Here is a 22,032-nt window from a genome sequence, read left to right as displayed (position 1 = left end):
AACCCCCGGTACCACAGAAGCAAACATGATACATTATCATAAATAAACAAAATAGTAAATAGTAAGCAATACTTGTACAATATAGGATTTAAAACATTATAAATAGATATAAATGTACATACATGTGGTGGCGTGACTTGAGCTGGTTGATTTGAGTAGCGGGTGGATGCAGAGGGGAAGGAGACATCAATGGTGTATTAAAAATGAAACTATTTTCAAAACTTCCACTTTCCAAGATTATAATACTAGTAAAACATTTTCTGACTTTAATTGCTTCCTTATTTCTGTATTTCTTGAAAATTGCAAGCATCCTTTCCATGATTCTCATTTTTTTCTGCTTTTTCCTTTAGCATTACTGCAAACCTTGGACCCATAGCAAATAAATAGAGAAAATACAGTATCGTTTCACCGAATCACAGTCTTTACGGAGCACAGGAGATTTGAAATGGAAAAAAGAGAAAGGCATAGTGGGAGGGAATTCAGCCAATGATGTATTCGCATATCTATGATGGTTTAATGCAAACCAATGTTTTTTACATTTGGGTGCATGCAAAATGTCGCAACGAAAGGATGAAAACATCAAGTAAAAACGCTGTAAAGCGGGGTCTCCACATCCCGGGGGGGTCTACTCTAGTTCTGTCATTTCAAGGAGTACTCATGTGTTTTACTATGCTGCAATGATGGAATGTATGCTTCAGCCTACATAATTCATATCTAGCTTAGCCTACATGAATAATGAACATATCAGAGCTGTATTTTTTTTTAAAAACGTGGCCTGCTTTAAAGTTAATGGCCGTCAGGCTCAAAGCGAGAATGTCAGGCATCGTGTTGGTGGTATCGGCTTGAAGGGCTCTGAAGTTGTGGGTTTTTCTCCCGAGTTACTACGTGAGGGAAAAAAGTACTACTGGTCGCACCTGCTGCATATTTTACGTTCCCCTGAGTTCAAAGAAAATGTGATATTTGTGTTGTTGTCGCATCGCTCGAGTGAAGATGAGGCAAACATGAAGTACATCAAAGTGAAAAATGTAGTAAAACTACCCGGTCATCATTTTTTTCTCTCAGTATTTTTTCTGACCGATAGGAGTACTCATTGATATCAATACCACAAGGCCATACAATGATTTCCCTAAAACAAATGCCATAAATCTACCTAGGGCAGTTTTTATTTATTAATTTTTCTTTTCCCGATTGATACGAGTACTCTTAAGTACTCACTGATACCGATACCACATTTCCGCCTATAGCATTATTTTCTGACCAATACAAGTGCTATCAAGTACTCATTGATACTAATACCACAGGCTCTGTTACGAAGTTGTCCCTGATAAAAATTCTATATGTCTACTTATTTATTTCTCTTAGTGTTTTTTCTGACCAATACTAGTACACTTAGCACTCATTGATACCAACACCACAAGGCCATACAATGATTTCCCTAAAACAAATGCCATATATCTACATAGGGCAGTTTTTTTTCTCACTATTTCTTTCCGAATAATACGAGTACTTTTAAGTACTCATTGATACAGATACTACAGGCTGATACAAAATACCATACGTCCGCCTATAGCATTATTTTATAACCAATACGAGTGCTATCAAGTACTCATTGATACCACTACCACAGGCTCTGTTACGAAGTTGTCCCTGATACAAATTCCATACGTCTACTTGTTTTTTCTCTTAGTGTTTTTTCTGACCAATACTAGTACACTTGAGCACTCATTGATACCAACACCACAAGGCCATACAATGATATCCCTAAAACAAATGCAATATATCTACCTAGGGCAGTTTTTTTCTAAATTTTTCTCTTTCCGATTAATATGAGTACTTTTAAGTACTCATTGATACCAATACCACAGGCTGATACAAAATACCATATGTCCACCTATAGCATTATTTTTTGACCAATACGAGTGCTATCAAGTACTCATTGATACCAATACCACAGGCTCTGTTACGAAGTTGTCCCTGATACAAATTCTATATGTCTACTTATTTATTTCGCTTAGTGTTTCTTCTGACCAATACTAGTACACTTAGCACTCATTGATACCAACACCACAAGGCCATACAATGATTTCCCTAAAACAAAAAAACAAATACTTTTACCTTTTTTATCTCAATATTTTGTTCTGATCAACATGTACTCTTGAGTATTCCATTTCACTAGTGATGGCAGTAGCCCTTTGGCGACCTTGCCCTTGGCTTTCTGTGAAAATGTTAGAACAACCCTTGTCCGACACAGCGATTGTAAATAAAAAAAGGAAAGTTGACTGTGAGGGTCACCGCTTCCAGGACAAGTGGAAACTGGAGTATTTTTTTCACCAAAATCCTAAAGAGCTGCGTTATTTTAAAATAATAGAATATAATAGAATAAGCATTTATTATCATTGTTACAAAATGGGTCGAACATATTGTGACAACGAAATTGGACGTGGCACTCCAGTTTCACATTTTACTAAGAGAATGAAAAAAAGAAAAGATAGAAGATAATTTACACAATATTAATAGTATTAAGAATCTAACAACAGCCACAAAAATACACAGATCAGGTCAAACCCCTCTGTAAGCTACAGTAATATTAATCGCTCTTTACAGAGGATAAAGAATATACGACTATTTTTATATAAATACATTTTGTTAAAAGGGTTATAAGAAGCGTTGTTGATTGTTAGCTTTGTATAAGGCGCGTTGCACTCTGAGTTAGCATAGAGCAAACAGTAAAAACAGTGTCTGAAACTCTTGACAAAATGTTACTGGACACCTGCCCCATTTTTCACAACTTGGAACACAGTAAGACGACTCATCGCAAAAAAAAAAACATTGTTGAAAAGTATTAAGGATTGATAATCAGATTATATAACAGAACAACACTTTAAAATGAAGTTTATTATAAATCTAGTTATAATATGTACCTGTATTTACTCATCTTCATTCAGGCAAGGTTTGCGTTGCGTCGTCTGCTACAAACCACGTGAACTCCTCTTTCCACGATGCTTTTAATGTACGTTTACATTTTGTAGCGTCATCAATTTTGTTAGCTTCTTTTGAATCTTTCTTCTGAGGTTTTGGCTTGATTCCTAACCACTTATCCATTTTTCTAGTGTTCTCTGTGCGTCTACTTTGGAAAATGATATGCAAATGCACGACCTTATAACGCTCGGGAGAGTCCGGAAGCACCAAGTTAACCGATGCAGGCTTCTGATTGGCTGCTAAGTATGCAAATTGCCAAACGAAAAAAAATTCTGAATTTCCCAAACCGAACGAAGATTCGTTTTTTTCTTGAAAAAGTTGTCGGCCACCCGGGCGGAGACGTTTGATAACTTGTACGCCCGACGTAAACAGACACTGGGGAAAGCTAAGTTATGTCAACATTTTAACTGTCCCTCCACTAAGTTGCCTCCAACTCAAGGCACCACTTTACTTCCTACTTACCTGGCAGGGGAGATACCATGATCATGAAGGTGTTACCTGGCAGGGGAGATACCATGATCATGAAGGCTGTGGTTGTTGAACTGAGTACTTTGTGCTCAGGTGTCGGCAACTGTGGTCTCGGCATGTGTCGGTCAGGTCAGGACCTTGTATCTAAGTTTGATTTTTGCAATTCGGAGATGGAATAAGAGCTTGCTCTGTCCACTCCACGCATCGGCCCGGTATTGCGGTACCTCCGGGAAGGGTGCATTCGCACTGATCGCTGCATGTCTCTGTGGCTAGGACCTTGACTCGGCCTCTTGGCTGGGAGCAAGTGTCTCGGCCCCTTGGGTTTGTAGCGTATTATGATTAGACCGATAACGGATAATGGATAATTGATAATAAACCTTACAAAATCCCTCCTCCTCTCATTCGCTAAATTCAAAGGTATTCTAAATCACCTCAGGCCCATAGTGTTCATTTTACCTGTGAAAAGTGATGGGTCGCTGGGACTCGCATGCTCAAAAATCTATAGGTCCCAACAGAGATCTATGGGTCCTCAAAATTTTGTGTGCTCCATTCCCTTACAAAATACAAAAAAATCTATTTTTTTTTTAAACATGTTTATTTATGTAGTTTAACATGTTATATTCTACATGTGTTTCCTTATATCATATATATTGTTAATGAACATTTTGTTGTGAGACACTGAGTTGCTCGACATGAATGAGGTTTATTATTAACGTTTTCTTATTCAAATTATGAATTCATTTTCTGCATTAAATTATTGTTGGTAATATACTGATTAAAAGGGATCACCACAAACCTGTCTTTTGTCATTTTCTCCTTTTATACTTCCTTTTTTTCCTAACTTCTTTATACAACATCATCATTCGTAATATAATGCATCAAAGCAAGTGAGCCGTTTGAGAGCCGGCTCTCTTGAATGAGTTGAGCCGAAAAAGCCGGTTCTCTAAAAAGAAACGGACTTTCCCTACACAACTCGAACTGGAGATCGGCGTGCGGACGAAAACTCGAACCGCGAGACCAAAACAATAATGGCGGATCTGCCTGACGGAAAGTTTGGAGTGCGGTAAATCTTTGTAAAAAAATGATAAGGACAATTTTGTGTCAAAAAAGTTGCGTCCCGGGGACGCACGTTGATTTGAGACGATGCGTCCCCAGCAAAAATAATGTGTCTAGGACGCAGGGACGCGGGCAAACCAGAACACTGGGCCCATAAACTCAATTATTATAAACTACCGTATTTTCCGCACTATAGGGCGCACCGGGTTATAGGGCGCACCCCCAAAAATAGTTTTTGGTCCTATATCTTCCATACATAAGGCGCACCGGATTATAAGGCGCTACAATGGGAACGTCGACAAAACAGTCAGATGGTTTAGTCCAACTGATTACCCCCTTAACATTCCGAAAGCTAGCAAAGAAGCAAATACGTGTCGTAGACACGTGCGGATGCGGTGTCCGTACGATGTCACTCAAATGCATTGTTCCAAATATCATTCGGAAGGTTAAAGTCTTGAGATTCAAGAAATGCCAACCATTCCTTAGTTTCTATTTTCTTTTTCGCTCGCAACATTACTGTGCATATGACAATAAACACTTGGAATTGAGTTTAATTTAAAAAAAGACCCATCACAGAAACATCGATATTACTCTGAAACAAGATACTGGGAAAATATATAGCCGGAGTAGCTCACCGAAGTGTAGTATATCCAGGAGAGTAAAATATTTACAAATACAGTATAGACATGCTATTGACATTCATCTTTTTCGGCCAATTGCAGGCTTTGTGGTGCCCCTTTAGCCTATGCCAGCCTTTATATGATAAAAAGGATCCGCCCCCTCTACCTCCGAATAACTTTAGCCAATAGTGATCGATTCAAATCATGATTGACACATTGGTTAGCCAATGAAACGCCGGTATATAAATCCCAGCATACACCGCGGACGACTTCGCCTTCGGGGGAAAATCGGCGGCTGCTTGCCTTAGTTGCAAGACTTTGCGACTTAATATTGATCCATATATAAGGCGCACTGTATTATAAGCCGCATGGTCAGCTTTTGAAAAAAATAAAGGCTTTTAGGTGCGCCTTATAGTGCAGAAAATACGGTACTTTGTACACCGAGTATTAAAACAACCGTTGACAATTACCAACATGTTGCCTTATCACATGGAAAGACAAATCACACAGACGTACAGTATGCTATTTCTTTCTCGTGGCATCTCGCCCGCTCAGCCGGACGTAGATTTATGCCTGGAAGCGGCCATATTTTTTATACCGCCATCATAAACATGAAAGAGAAACAACAAAAATTACATTTATTTGCAAGGAAGAGTAACAATCGCCTAGCGTAGTTGCAGAGAAGGCAAGTAACTTCTGCAAGGTGGGCATAAAACAACAGGCGGTCCGGATTTTACAACCGTGTAGCTACAAAACACTTGTTGTCGTTCCTGTCTACACTTCATTCCATTTTATGTGCTTCTAAAGCTGCCGGCAGATTGAGACATGGCGAGCCGTAAAAAAAACAAAAACTTTGCCGGGTTGCCCTGAATAGGGGACTGACTCAGGGTTGGGTAGGGTTACTTTAACTTGATTACTTTCAATTACTTTTGGATTACTCCAATACCAAATATGATAATAAAAGACAAACGAAACGAAATATGAATAAAATGATGACTCACAACACGTGGTAAGCTTTCTCTCCTGGCTTTGATCTCTTTGATCTCTGGCAAAACGAACATCAAATGCGACAGAAACAAAATGAAAATCAATCCAAACAGCTTGCCAACATCATTTTTGCCGTTCCATGTATTCCGTTACTCCCCAAGCCTGCACAAAATTTCGTCATTTTATTCATACAGTGGAACCTCGGTTCTCGACCATAATCCGTTCCAGAACCCTGTTCGAGAACCGATTTGTTCAATCACCGAAATCGTTTTTCCCATTAAAAATAATGTAAATCGTTTTAATCCGTTCCAACACCCTGAATGTTTACCATGAATGTTTAACGTAAACATGAAGCTAACCCAGGCTAATCGTACGTTCGCGTTATCGTAATCTTCCGTACAAAAGATTACGCTAACATGAACGTGTGAAAATAAAAAAATCAGGTCGTTTACAAGTCATTTAGCACCACAAGTGGCTAGCGCTTTATTGGAAAGGGGGCTCCGTTCCAACACCCTGAATTTTGGGCTCAGTTCCAACACCCTGAATGTTTACCTCGAATCATAAAGCTCACCCAGGCTAATCGTACGTTCGCGTTATCGTAATCTTCCGTACAAAAGATTACGCTAACACGAACGTGTAAAAAAAAAAAAAGATAAAGAAAAGAATTATGAATAGGATTTCTTACCTTTGTGGTGGTCAGCAGAAGGCGCATGCTGTATTTCCTCCTAGCAAGATCGGAAACTCGCACACCTCTTTCATATTTAGCTATTATGTCTTTCTTAAAAGCAATAGTTGTACGAACAACTTTTCTTTTTTCACCTGTCCTGCTTGCACCGACCTTCTTCGGAGACATAGTTAGGGGCTAAGACACTCTGTTCACCGATATTAAAAGCGAAAGCAAAAAGAGGCAAGTGCGCACGTGATAACAGTTGGTCACACGATCTACACCCGCTCAGCATCGCACTCACGCATTACCGGCGTTCGAACTCCGAATTTTTGACCGAACAGCGAAGCAAGAATTTCTCGAAATTTTTGGTCGGACTCGGATTCGTTCGAACTGAGAGGCGTTCGAAAACCGAGGTTCTACTGTATTTAGTTTCTTTTGTCTTTTATTAGCATATTTGGTATCGGAGTAATCCAAAAGTAATTGAAAGTAATCCAGTTAAAGTAACCCTACCCAATTCTGGGGACTGTACCCCCATCCAGGTCCCCGTTTGCCATCTGGCTGCCGCTATCCCTGACACCCCTTTTTCACGTACTGGCCTACGCTAATCCGGAATTTGTCGTATCGGAAATCTATGACCGAAATTAGATCAAACGTTGGATTCTTTTTCGGCTGCCAGGAAACACGAAATTGGGGAGAGCAGCTTCCTGACATGAAAGGGGAAGTCCATATTCATTTTGAGGTTGTGTGGGTCCCTGCTAGTCCGGGAAGGTGCTTATATGCAGTGTTCTGGTTTGCCCGCGTCCCTGCGTCCTAGACGCATCATTTTTGCTGGGGACGCATAGTCTCAAATCAACGTGCGTCCCCGGGACGCATCGTTTTTGACACCAAATTGTCATTATTACCCGATTACTTGATTTTTTTTTAACAAAGATTTACCGCACTCCAAACCTTTCGTCAGGCAGATCCGCCATTGTTGTTTTGGTCTCGCGCCGATCTCGGCAAACGAGGTCTCGTTGCTTCGAGATGACGAGTAGTGTGCTTCCGAAAAAACAGTTGGTACTAGGTGCAAATCAACAAAAAATTGGTCATTTCTTCAGTGTCGGTAATAAGTCGAAACATAATACAGAAAGTGGTAACAACAGCAATAATTCCGGCACGAAAAAACGGCGGAGAAATTCTTCAGAAGACCGCGAAGGCAAGGAAAACACGTGTTTTGAAGCGACAAAAAAAAACTCCTAGCAAAAAAGGGACTTTTCTGCCAAAATGGACTCAATTATATTCCTGGTTACGCTATGAGGAGGATGCTAATGGAGGCTACATGTTCTGTGATGCGTGCACCCAGCGTGACAAAAAAACTGGATTATAAATCATTTCGCAATACGAACTTTCAGAAAAAATGAAAACCACAAATTAGCTATGGAAATTCCTTTGCTGCAATTAGACCTTGAGAAGGCATTACAACTGTGGCGGGACTGCAAACCACGAAGAATATATGAACTGAAAAGTGATAACTGATTTGTGTTACCAATTAAGTGTGATGATTAAAACTGAATGAAAATACAGAATTCTATATTTATTTATATATTTGTCGCCGATTTACAATTTCAACCTCGATAACACAAAATTTTGGGGACCCATAGATCTCTGTTGGGACCCATAGATTTATGAGCATCCAAGTTCCCCGGAACCCATCACTTTTCACAGGTAAAATGAACACTGTATATGTTGAGTTCTTGTAAATGCTGGAAATCGTTGCCTTAAGTCTTCAACGCTGCTCTCTGGTGGCTTTGCTTTGCCGTTGCATTTTTTTCCCTTCGTGATTAACTGCAGCTGGCTTTAGTTTGTCTGTCATTGTCCTATGAAGCATCCTGGCCCCCTGCGGGTCATGTGTATTAGTGCAAGGATTACGTATGATATATGGATATTTATTAAAAACCACAGAAAAAAATTAAGGCAGCGTTTTCCCGTGGTAAATTGTAATGGAAAGAACTTCCTGTACCTGAAAATTTAAGGTACACATTACTGTCATTTTACCCAACCCTAATATGAGGAGATATATTTTCACACGTATTTTTCAGATCCATAAATATATTCACAGTTTACTTAAGATATAAAAATCATGTGTCTTAATTAATGCACACTTAACATTTCAAAAACTTATGGCAACCAGTTCAGGGTGTCCCCTGCCCACTGCCCGATGATTGCTGGGATGGGCTCCAGCACCCCCGCGACCCTACTGAGGATAAGCGGTGTAGCTAATGAGATGAGATGAGATATGCAAATTGCAGAAGTATTTATGGCCCTGCAAAATTCACGATTCACACCGTGTTTCTTTATTTAATGGTACTGGAGAAACTTACAAAAATCGCTAGTAAGTCATTAAAAAGTAATTCGGCCATGAAAATAGTCCTTTCATCAATAGTCCTGATTTTCGATTGGCTACAGCAGGGGTGTCAAACAGGCGGCCCGTGGGCCGGATCAGGCCCACTAAGGGATTGAATCCGGCCCGCGAAACAACGCTGAGGGAAGCGCAAGAGAAAAACGATCTGCAGGTTGAAATATGTCCACTTGATGTTGCCAAAGCCAGGTGCCTCCAACAAAGACACTGTACTTGTATTTCTTTCTCTCTCTCTCTCTCTCTCTCTCTCTCTCTCTCTCTCTCTCTCTCTCTCTCTCTCTCTCTCTCTCTCTGTCTCTCCCTTCCTTTTTCTCTCCCTCTCTATCTCTCTCCCTTTCACTCTGTTTATTTTTCTTTTTCTTTATTCCTCTTTGTCTCTTTCTCCCTCTGTATTTTTACCTCCTATTGCTCTCTCTTCCTTTTTTCATTTTCTCTCTCATTTTTCTCTTTCTCTCCATGTCTTTTTACCTTCTTTGGTCTCTCTTCCTTTATTCCGTTGCTTTCTCTTTTCTCTCTTTCTTTATCTCTCTTTCCTCTTCTCTCTTTCTCCCCTTCTCTCTTTCTCTCCTTGCTTTTTTCTCCTTCTCTTTTTCTATTTCTCATTGGATTTCTTTGTTTCTCTCTTTCTTTCCCCCTCTCTCACTATTTCTCTTTTCAGTTATTTTGTTTCTCACATTCTCTCGCTCCCTCGTTCTCCCTTTCTCTTTTTCTTTGTCCCACCCTCTCTCTTTTTCTCTTCCTCTCTTTGTATTATTTCTTTCTCCTCAATCTATTAGTCCGGCCCCCGAGAGAACGTTTCTTCTATCGTGTGGCCCCAGAGTTAAAATGAGTTTGACACCCCTGGGCTACAGCCAAGTCGAGTCATGTTTATTTGTGACACCCTTCATCACAAGGAGCCTCAAAGGGCTGCGCAGATCAAAGACTATTGCAGACTACAGACTATTATGACACCATCCCCTGATCTAAAACCGACATGAGGGTTAGGAAAAACTCAAAAACCTCAATATTAGAATTGTCTTTATTGATATTGACAACAACATACCTTATTTACTTAAAGGTTAGACACGGCACTCCAGCATAAACATGTAATAAAGAGTTAACGGAGAAAAAAAGGACTAACAGGAATTTTAAGGTAAATGGGCAAAAATATTTATAAGGTAGTACTTGAAAACTGGGCCAAGTTGTATGTGCTTTGGAACAGCGGTGCAGTGGGGAGTAGCGCGAAGGCATTTAGCAGCAACACACTTCCAAAATAAGTCAAAAAATAGATATTTTGCCTATACAGGATCTTATTTTTTTACTCATTTAATTACTTATTAAGATTTTTTTCGGGCTACACATTACACAATGCAATGATATGCAAATTGTGTTAGACCTGCATTCATTTTAAACACTAAATATATTTACCAAACATTTATTACATTTTCTCAAAAAAGCCTTTTAAGGTTTAAGGTTCAAGATGGCGGCGCGCGCGAGTGCAGCGGCTTCACATGTCTCTCCAGTAAATCTTTTTACTTTTAGTGTTCTTTTATTGCCCAATTTCGTTGTCACAATATGATAACCCATTTTGTAACAATGACAATAAAGGTATATTCTATTCTATTCTATTATATATGAGGAAAATGAAGAAACCTTGAAAAGGTAATACCACCTCCTGTCATGGTCGCCTTGGCGACCGGTCTGGCCCGCCCCCTGGGCACCAGCTGAAGCAGTTCAACTAATTGCGTGTCTGCTATTTAAGGCTGGATTGTGGTTTTTGCGGGTGCGGGCTCATTATACCTTTTCTGTTCTGTTTAGTTGAGTTGGAAGAAACCTGTGTTTGCACGTTTTTGTTAAAGCCTGTTTGTTCTGTCTTGTCCCTGAGTTTTGAACAACTTTTATTTTGGTAAATAAAAGTTTTTGATCATCACGCAATTGAGTTCTCCCTTCCTGCCTCCGTTCTGGTCCGGTCTCCTCACCCTCCCCGTGACACCTCCAGGATGACCAGGCTGCAATGGATGTTGCATACTAGTTTTGTTGACCTGTAGCACCTACCAGAGGGTCAAAGAGGTGGGGGACAGGATGGAAATTGTCTTTTATAATGTTTATGGCTCTGCGACACTATCGCAAGCCGGCAATATCTTCTAGACCGGGCATAGGGCAGCCTATGATCTTTTGGGCTGTGTTGATTACTCTCTGTATGCTCAATCGACGGATAATTGGGCTAGATTTAAGGATTGTTTTTTTCTTGTTTTGGTTAAACTTTTATTTTAATTTTATTTTTTTACAAAAATAACTTTCAAAATGATTGAAAATGATATGGTATTATCTACTGTATTTCTAAATTGTTTGTTGAAATGACAAAATATTTCAAAGGTAATCTTTAAAATAATAATAATAATAATAATAATAATTTCCTTGTATTGTCATTCTGTGTAACAATGTACACAGAACGGAATGTCGATTGCACCTGACCCGTTGTAGCGAGCCGATGCAGCCGCAGCCAACAGAGGGTGCCGCCGACCACTTTTTAAGTCTTAGGAATGACTCGGCCGGGGCGCGAACCACCGACCTCCCAGTCTCAAAGCGGGCGCCTTACCATCTAGGCTACTGAGCTGGTAAAACAAGTATGTATTATATTTTAACTTATTTTTTAGGCAATTAAAATATCCCTATAGGTGCAAAACTATGATACTATTTTTAGCATTTATTTTTCACTGCAACGTAATGTTTAATACAGCCATTTATTTGTTATGGAATTGATTGATAATCGCAATCTTCGTTTCCATGGTTATCATGTTTTTGTTTCTCCCTTTAGCATCGCTGCTTTCCTGGGGTAGCGAATAAATAGAATAAGTAGAAAAAATACTAAACTGAATAAAGAGTCAGAGGCATATTGGGAAGTAGTTCAGCCAATCGCATACTGATATTTTCATGGTGCTCTGGTGGAAACAAATAAAGGACCAGCATTTTATATGATGTTGACCAAAAGCAGACATGTGTCTTAGAGACTAATACAACCATAACAAAGTACTCCCAGGGCCCCACTCCGGGGGCCAGAAACACAATGCAGAAACGGATTAGTGCAGTAGTCTATATTTCAGGTACACGGGGAGTCAGGTATCGAGGCAAGAGTATGTACAACACGAGAGCAGCAGTTGTGGTCCAAAAGGAAAACAAGCGGTCAGTGACCCAGCACCAATGTTACCTCTAATTTTTCCTTACGGGTCTGAGCGTTCACACAAAGTCGGTGAGCAGCGCTTGAAACAACAGTGAGCAACCATAATCCCAAGTGTGGCAAGATAATTCATGATCAAACATGTCCAAAACTCGACATCAAGTTATATTTTGCTGTGTTTCCGGCAATGCAAAATTATTTTTCTCTTTTGAATGAATTGACTCATGTACTATTGCAACGTCGTTTGTTCTTACAATTCTTTCACAAAATATCCATTTCTTTTTATTTCCTGATATATTTTGTCGCATAATATTAACATTTTGGGGGGCTTATTGAGTCGGTTGTAAGATACAGAACTGTACTTAATCACATTTTTTAGTAGAAGTACAATGTAGGCAACAAGATTCACTTGATATCATTGGAAATTATTTGAATGCAACACAAACTTTTTCTTCTTTTTTCCGTGGTTCTTTTTTCTACTTTTTGTTAAATTCCTTTAAAAAAATCTCATTGTGTTTATTTTTTCCGAGCTGTTACTTTTTTCTTTTTGTTCTCTATTTACTTTTTTCCTACATTTCTTTCTTTTCTTTTTTCTGGCTTTTTTTTCTAAATTTTTCCTTCTTTTTTTCTCACCTTTCACTACTTTTTCATTTTGGTATTTTTTTCTTTTTTGTTCTATTCCCCCTTCCTTTAAGTCATTCTGTGTATAATTTTACATAATATTTGGTCATGTTGGGATGAAAGAAGCAAAAACAGCCCAAAGAGCCGTTTAGGACCCGAAAGAGCCAGTTCCTTTTAGTGAGCCGAGCCGAAGAAGCCGGTTCCCTGACAAACTCTACTAACTTTACTCAACTTCGTTCTCCTTCGACTCGACTTCAAAATACCGCATTTAGGACACAACGTCAGGGGAGAGAGAGAGAGAGATACTTTATTCGTCCCCAAAGGGAAATTCCCACTTCCAGCAGTATCTTTGTGTTGAAAATAAAATAATAATAAAATTAAAGAAATAGAATACATAGATACCCAATATTACGTTTTGCTATACAGTATTTAAATAGTGCTACGGAAAATACACACTGTAATAAAAATAGGGTAATATGCAAATGTGGGGGTGGGCTTTTACTAGATAGATAGATACTTTATTCATCCCCGTAGGGAAATTCACACTTCTAGCAGTATCCTTGTGTTGAAAATAAAACCATAATAATAAAATAAAACTACCCCGGGTGGGGTTAAAGAGCCTCATGGCATGAGGACGAAATGATCTCCTCTGTCCGTGGAACAAGACTGTGACAGCAGTCTGTTGCTGAAGCTGCTCTTCCGTTTGGAGATGAGTAAGTAACTAAGTAAGTAAACCAGCCAGTAAAGCCTTATTTGCTCTTCAAAAGGTAAGGGCGAGAGAGAGAGAGAGAGAGAGAGAGAGAGAGAGAGAGAGAGAGAGAGAGAGAGAGAGACTGTTGTTGATGTTGTATAGTGGGGAAAATAGAATAGAATAGACCTTTATTGTCATTGTTCCAAAACATATTGTGACAACGAAATTGGGCATGTCACTCCAGGTTCACACATTCACAGTGAGGTAAAAAAAGCCAAGAAGATAAAGGAACAGAGAAGATAAGTTTATAAAACAAGGAGGATAAGGTTATAGTTATAAGTTAGAAATGTCGGCATGTAGGATGTTACATACAGTTTGGTATCGTAAGGGTTTGTGCAATTATGCATTTGGTGCAAAAATCGTCATCATAGTGCAAAAAATAGTCAACATTGTGCAAGGTGAGCAGTAAACATAGTTTAGTCTACATTGTGCAAGAAACATAGACATGAGTACCATTTTACGTTTGTATGAGGTAGTGTTTTTGCAAGAGTTTTGCAGTTTTTTGTGCGGTGTCTGTTTAGGGTGGTAATGGCTCTGGGGAAGAAACTGTCTCTGAGTCTGTTTGTTTTTGTTTTGTGTGACCGGTAGCGCTTGCCGGAAGACAGCAGGTCGAAGAGGTGGTGGCCGGGGTGAGAAAAGTCCTTGATGATGTTTTCTGCTCTGCTGAGGTAGCGAAAGCAGGCAATGTCCTCCAGACTGGGCAGAGAGCAACCGCCGATTTTCTGGGCTGTTTTGATGACCCTCTAAAGCGGTTTCCTGTCTGCTGCTGTGCACCCAGCATACCACACCGTAATGCAGTACGTTAGAATACTCTCCACTGTGGCTTTGTAAAAGGACACCTGCAGCTGCTGTTTTAGATGATTTTTCCTGAGCACTCTCAGGAAATGCAGTCGCATAAAACAGAGATTCTCAGGGAATAAAACATATTATTCTACATCATAAGGTTGAAATGTAAGGTAGGGTCTCTGCGTACTTTAGAAAAAAACATTTCGCAAATCAAAATGAGTATATGTAAAAGTCATCATACAGTTCATGTTTTTGTTAGTTTATCACTAATCTGATACACATTTACTACCTAAAACTGACAAAATTATACTCCTAGGGATGAAAATGAGTGGATGCTTCAAGGCCTTCATTCTTTCCAGTTGATTTAGCAACCCCATTTGCAGCAGCTGAGCCCGACAACCGCGACATACTGTCCTGTCGACCCGATAAACACGCCGGCTGCAGGGCGCTCATCCTTCACGCCGCTAGCGGTTAGCGCTTCAATCCACGCTCTTCAATTATGTAATTACAGCCTAGATTAGACTGGTGCTGTAGAATTCACCGCGAGGGTCTTATCGTCCGGTTTCGTCTCTGCCTCCGCTACGAAACCTAATCGCCCCCGTTTCATCCCGTCCGGCTCGGGACACAACCCGATAATAGCGCTTCGATCTATGCAATGTGGTTAGCATGAAAATACATGCGGCACATGCTGAGTGTATGCGCCTCAGATCCAATGACCAATTTTTTCCGCTGCAGCTTGTTCTCCTGGGAGCTCCAGGAGGGTAAAAACAATATTTTCTACACAACGTATTGAATTTGTCTTCCATAGGCCCAGAACTGCGGCACGTCTGGAAAAGGGGCTGTAATGACATTAGAAAGGGACTGATTAACATTTGATTGGAAAAGATGGAAATATTGTCTACCTTATATGATTTTACAGTCAACATTAAGCAGATATATACAGTACTATACACAGGGTTGGGTAGGGTTACTTTAACTTGATTACTTTCAATTACTTTTGGATTACTCCAAGACCAAATATGGCAATAAAAGACAAAAGAAACTAAATATGAATAAAATTACAAAATTGTGTGCAGGCTTGGGGAGGAACGGAAAACATGGAACGGCAAAAATGATGTTGGCAAGCTGTTTGGTTTGATTTTCATTTTGTTTCTGTGGCATTTGATGTTCGTTTTGCCGGAGATCAAAGAGATCAAAGCCAGGAGAGAAAGCTTACCACGTGTTGTGAGTCATCATTTTATTCATAACTAGCTTCTTTTGTCTTTTATTAGCATATTTGGTATTGGAGTCATCCAAAAGTAATTGAAAGTAATCAAGTTAAAGTAACCCTACCCAACCCTGGTTTTGCCAGAGATCAAAGAGATCAAAGCCAGGAGAGAAAGCTTACCACGTGTTGTGAGTCATCATTTTATTCATAATTAGCTTCTTTTGTCTTTTATTAGCATATTTGGTATTGGAGTAATCCAAAAGTAATTGAAAGTAATCAAGTTAAAGTAACCCTACCCAACCCTGCATGATTGTAGAACGGTTTCAACGTTCTTATTTTATAAAGGATAGAAAATACTTTTATTTATTTTTGTTTTTTTAATAATAATAAAAAATAGGAAATAGATATTAAAGACAAAGTAATAATTATTTGATTGATTAGTTTATAACAATATGTGTTTTTGAGACATGTCTACTAAGACTGGATAATGTTATGTCATTGGAAACTTCATCTCTCTCATCAGCTGCACCGCTTATCCTCAGTAGGGTCGCGGGGGTGCTGGAGCAATCATCGGGCAGTGCGCAGGGGACACCCTGAACTGGTTGCCAGCCAATCACAGGGCACACGGGGACAGACAACTCGCTCGCTAATTCACACCTAGGGACCATTTGGACCGGCCAATTCACCTGAAATGCATGTTTTTGGAATGTGGGAGGAAACCGGAGTGCCCGGAGAAACCCACGCAAGCACGGGGAGAACGTACAAACTCCGCACAGGAAGTCTGGAGCTGGATTTGAACCCATGACATGAACTGTGCCGCACATGCGCTAACCACTGCGCCGCCATGCTGCCTTGTTTCTGTGTCATTTTATGTTATTTTATGATAGATAGATAGAGAGATAGATATAAGAATATATGTCTGTATACATTTTTTTACATATTTTCTATAAATTTATTCATTGTTATAATTATGCTTGAAACTATGGCTTTAAAAACAATTATTTTAATATACAGTTCGTCTCAACCCGGCTTATATACCCACTGACCACAAAATCATTTTCATTTCTATTTGTATTTTTTTTTAGAAATCATTTATTTCATCTCCTTTCAGAGTACAGTTTTTTTCCACTTGGGGGCAGTGTAATTTACCGTAAATTCCGGACTGTAGAGCGCACCTGATTATAAGCCGCACCCACCACATTTGAAGAGGAAAACCGATTTTGTACTTACACAAGCCGCACCTGTATATAAGCCGCATGCGCCCACATTAAAAAATGTAACACAAACACAAAATCAACCCAAACCCGACTTTAAGTCCCGCGATTAAAACGGAATGTCCTTCATTAAAGTACATAGTCCAAAAATCACAGCCGGCAAAATGAACGGAAAATGATACCGGTACTTAAGGTTTGATGCAGACCTGCAGAGTCCGGGTCCCGTTGAAAGTAATCCAAGGAAAAAAGTGTATATTTCCAAAGGTAAGGGCGGGAAAAATATATATTCACTATTGTCCGCCGCGTCCACAAACGCGTCTCACCTTTACTCCACTTCCCGTCACCCCCCGTTTTTTTCGCCCCTTCTTTTTGATTCGCCCCTGCAAAACATATCAGAATAAGTCTCTAAAGTAAATACATTACAAAAATATACAGTTGCAAATACATATTATACATGGTTACACATATTTACAAAGAAAGACGGTACACCGAGAGAGTTTTCAAAGCTTTAATAATAATATTATAACTTTCATCCCAAACCGTGTCTGTGAAGGGTAGCAAAACGCTACTAGGAACACGCTCGCAACATAAGCAAACGGGTCTGTTGAAAAAATTATATGATACTTGTGAAAATCACGGTAAACCGTGCTCATCTTCCCCCCCACAACTGACGTCATTAAAATCGTCTTCCCCAGTATGGGAAAAAGACTTTGTCATGTAGACGTCGTCCTATTCACATTTAGTTTCTTTTGTCTTTCATTAGCATATTTGGTATTGGAGTAATCCGAAAGAAATTGAAAGTAATCCAGTTAAAGTAACCCTACCCAACCCTGACTATACAGTAATACCTTGCTGTTTTGCAGTTTACTCCTTTGGGAATTTGCATCACGCATTATGTTCTGGCTAAACAGTCACCCGCCACTTTTCTGCCTATGTCTGCCTGTGCATCAATAACGCAAAACAGCTTCACCAAGCTACATCATGTTCAGGCAGATATTTTTCAATGTCAAGTTTCATCACGTCACCCACAAAAGCTCCCTAAGGCAGAGAAAAAGGCTTTCTATCACCAACAAACCTGGACTTCTTCTCATGATCACAGAAGGTAAAAGCATATTTTACGCCACATATTTGTTTTCCAGTAGCGTCCACATGATGGCGAGAAACTCATCTGAAATAAAGAGAATCGTGTCCAGATAATATAGTTCAATATAGATTATTTTAAAAATTATAATTTGACAGTACAGATTTGATCTAAAACATATTTATAAAGTACAGTACTTTGTGTTAAACAAATGCCTGGACCTGTAAATTGGGTTTGTTCTTTGGTTTCGTTGTACTGTATATAATAAGGTAGTTAATAATAAAGATTTCTTCTTCAGGGGTTTTGACTACTGAGGGATGCAGTATACATTATATATATATATATATTTATATATATATATATATATATATATATATATATATATATAGAGAGAGAGAGAGAGAGAGAGAAAAAGATAGAGAGAGAGATTCACAGGTGCCAAAAACCGAGTTTCGCAGACGCTCCGACAAAAGGCGACTCTCAGGACAGCGTTTAAGTAGTGACAGGGAGCAATCCGTCAACGAGTTTCAGCTGGTGTCCATGGGCAGGGCCAATTGGGCGCCATGGCAACCGTGACATGGTATTCTTGTTTGCAGTATTTTGTGACATTTTTACAAAAGAACTTTGCTTGCACCTTGTTTTGAAGGCATTATTTAGGACAAAAATCAGCCTCAACACTCTTTACACAGGCTCTGGCATTATTATTTCAAAGATTTTATCAAATCATCAAACATTGAAATAAATTGTGCTAAAGAATAAGCTTTTTTCTGGAGAGCAGGTTTGGTGGTTTTGTTGAATTTTGTCTTAAGATTTATGTTGTGGCTTTCTAAAAAAAAATCTAAATATTTATGCTTTTATGGCAACTTTATAGCATTTCTTCTATGTTAGCATTAAGCTAGCGAACTAAAACGTAAATGAATACAACTTTGACGATCATAAAGTTCGTAAATATAAATCCCGCCCCTCGGGAACTCATTTGCATGAAACCCTCCCCTTTTTCGAAACCTGCGGACTTCAGCGTTTTAGAAAATGTCAACTATGCGGTAATTCCTCGTCCTTGTGGTCTTGAAATGAAAAATAATTCATCTTATTACAGTACCTGGGAGCTATTTTCATTTTGTATAGGATGCTGTATATGAAATATAGGTTTTAATTATAAGTGGGCGGATCCTCGACGTCCTGTTTTTAAAATTCTCCGTGGACTCGCTGCTAGGGCGCGCTGTTTATTCATGAGACGTTCGCGACCGCGTGGGATTTTAAACGTTCTTGTTCCTCCGTGTCGGGCTTAATGATAAGCGGGTCAAGCGGCGGTCAGTAAGTCCTGTCGGGATTGTCGTCTTGATTACGGCTTTTCGGAACGACTTCGTTAAGGAAACGCTAATTGCCGTTCCGGAAGATGACCTTTTACAGGTTTTTCTGTAGGTTTTTTTCAAAGGATTTGTTATAGCCACAGACGTTTTGTTAAGAATAACTATATACTGTATTTTGTGCCAGTGGTTCTGGACTGGTCTGACTTCAGGACCCACCATTGCACCCTAATTACAAGCCACAACCCAAATAATAGGATTTTGCAGTGAAACCAGAGATAGTATAATACATTCACTTTTTAAGGAAGCGAAACAAAACCAGCAGCAAAACCGAAACCCAATCAGTACTAATAGTCCCTTCGATGCTCACTTGTTTTCAAGATAACCTTAACAATCCTGTCAAATTCGCCTAAAATCCCAACCCAAGACGTGCCCAAAGTAAATTGAATGCTTTTGTAGAGATGTGCAACTGGGTAGTTTACATTGGCCCTTTTTTAGACATTGTGAAAGAGTTGTAAATGTTTGAATAAACCTACTCTAGTGACAGATAATTGGTGGTGTGAAATGGGATTGTCAACTCACATTTCCAGCAAATTAATCTTCTTTTAAGGAATTTAAATGACCCTCAGTTATTTTTTTCTTTTCTTAGCATTACTTTGCCAAAGCAAAGGCCCGCGACCCACTTTTGGGTCCCGACCTGCCAGTTGAGAAACACTGGTTTATACAATTGTGACCTATTTCAAATATCATGTTCCCAACTCGCAAACAGAAATATGTACCAGGGTAATGTACGATTGCTACCTGTGACATTTTACGAGTAAAGATGTCTTGCGATGAATTATTTTACAGTTATCCAGGATAAATATGATGCATTGAAAAACTGTGCAATGACATTTAGCTGCAAAATATTTCCAAAATAAGAGTACATAAATAAAACATGGATGCTGTGGTGGTAGCAGGTCAAAGAGGGGCTGGCTGGGGTTAGAGAAGTACTTAATAATATTGTCAGGTATGCTGTAGTATGCCCTCCGGACTGGGCAGAGAGAAGCCCATGATTTTCTGGGTTTTGGTGATTACTCTGCGCTGTCATCTAGAATGGGCAGAGATTAGCCCACGACTTTCTGAGTTTTGGTAATTACTTTGCAATGTTTTCTACAATGGGCAGTGCTTAGCTCATGATTTTCTGGGTTGTCTTGATGACTCTTTAAAATCGGTAGTCCAACTCGTCTTTGAGGTAAGGACCAACGATTCGTTCAGAGGAAATGTTGTTGAAATCATATTTGTTGAGCCCTGGCAATTCCAGACGGAATATTTCGCACAATATTGTTTCATCGACAAAAAGGCGCTCAGTAGTACAACGAGTCGATTACACTACTTGCCATAGTTATCGATATACAGGGCCTTGCGAAAGTACTGCCCCCCAAGAAAGTTTTGACATACTGACATATTTCAGGCAACAAACACATAGATAAAAAATAAAACTGAACATTTTTTGTTAGAATGAACATGTGTGAAACAATCGTGAAAATGAATTAAATTATTCAACGTTTTATATTGTGCTGACAAATTAAAAAATTGAAGAGAAGGGTTGCAAAAGTATCGGCCGTTTTAGTTATAAGATTGTGCAACCTCATTTTGCTACAATCATAGCCACAAGTATTTTTGAGTATCTTTGTAAATATTTGCCCACTCTCCCTTACAACAACACTGGTTTTTCAACATTTACTGGTGAACATTTTTTAAATCTTTCCACAACTCTACTGCTCTTAACAGTCCCTGCTGAAGAAAAGCGACCCCAGAGTATGATGCCACCACCACCATGTTTTACAGTGTCGATGGTATTTTTAGGATTGTGTGCAGTATTATTACTCTTGACCCAAACGTAACTATTTGCATTTAGCCCAAAAGTTTAATTTTTGTCTTTTTTGTTTAGAGAAATTTGTTCCACGTGTTATTTGTGTCTCTCGTATGGCTTCATGGGCCTTTATATGGTATTCTTTCAGAAAGGACTTTCTTCTTGCGACTCCTCCATAAAAGGCAGATTTATGCAGAGTATGAAAAATAGTTGTCTTACACACAGATTGTTTGATCTCAGCTGTGTATGCTTGCAGGTCATTCAATGTTATCATGGACCTCTTGGTTGAGGAATTTAGAGAGAATAAAAAGCTTGCTAACGTGGAAGGCTAAGTGATTAGCTGTTACCATAACATTAGTTCTTCAATATAGCTCTACAGTGGAACACCGCTAGTTCGCGGTTCTACTTTTGCGGCTTCAGAGGTTCGCGGGTCTAAAAAATATACCTTACCTTCTCAATAAAAGCATTTATTGACTTGAGCAAGCGCGAGCTTATGTCAAATGAGGACACGGTGTGGCCACTCTTATTGTGAAGGGGAGGGGGAGGCCCTGACACAATGCTTAGTCATTGCCGCTTACGTTTTTTTAAGCATTTTTGAAGGGGCGCCGCTACTTCGCGGATTTTCAGTTTTCGCGGGTGGTCTCGGTCCCCATTAACCGCGATAACCAAGGGATTACTGTAATTGGTTCCACGTCATAATTGTGTCCCACATGTTGTTGATTCTTGGAATATAGTTCCAGATTTTTTCGCTTTACGTTTGAAGCCTGAAAGGTGGCAATGTGACAATGCTTTTGCTAGGCACTGTACCGTATTTTCCGCACTATAAGGCGCACCGGGTTATAGGGCGCACCCCGAAAAAATAGTTTTTGGTTCTATAT

The 22,032-nt window shown here is 39.4% G+C and overlaps 1 protein-coding gene and 1 pseudogene across 3 annotated transcripts in view; both read left to right on the top strand.

Annotated features, from left to right (window-relative positions):
* lingo3a (leucine rich repeat and Ig domain containing 3a) overlaps nt 1–22,032 on the top strand; it is a 133,934-nt gene that overhangs the window by 30,836 nt on the left and 81,066 nt on the right. The window lies entirely within an intron of this gene.
* LOC148355783 (U2 spliceosomal RNA) lies at nt 3,550–3,693 on the top strand (annotated as a pseudogene).

The sequence above is a fragment of the Urocampus carinirostris genome, chromosome 12 (genome assembly GCF_059441175.1).
Source record: "Urocampus carinirostris isolate Australia breed hairy pipefish chromosome 12, RoL_Ucar_1.0, whole genome shotgun sequence".
In the NCBI taxonomy this organism is placed as follows: domain Eukaryota; kingdom Metazoa; phylum Chordata; class Actinopteri; order Syngnathiformes; family Syngnathidae; genus Urocampus; species Urocampus carinirostris.
The sequence above is the reverse complement of the archived record's forward strand: the minus strand, read 5'-3'. Positions and strand labels throughout refer to the sequence as shown.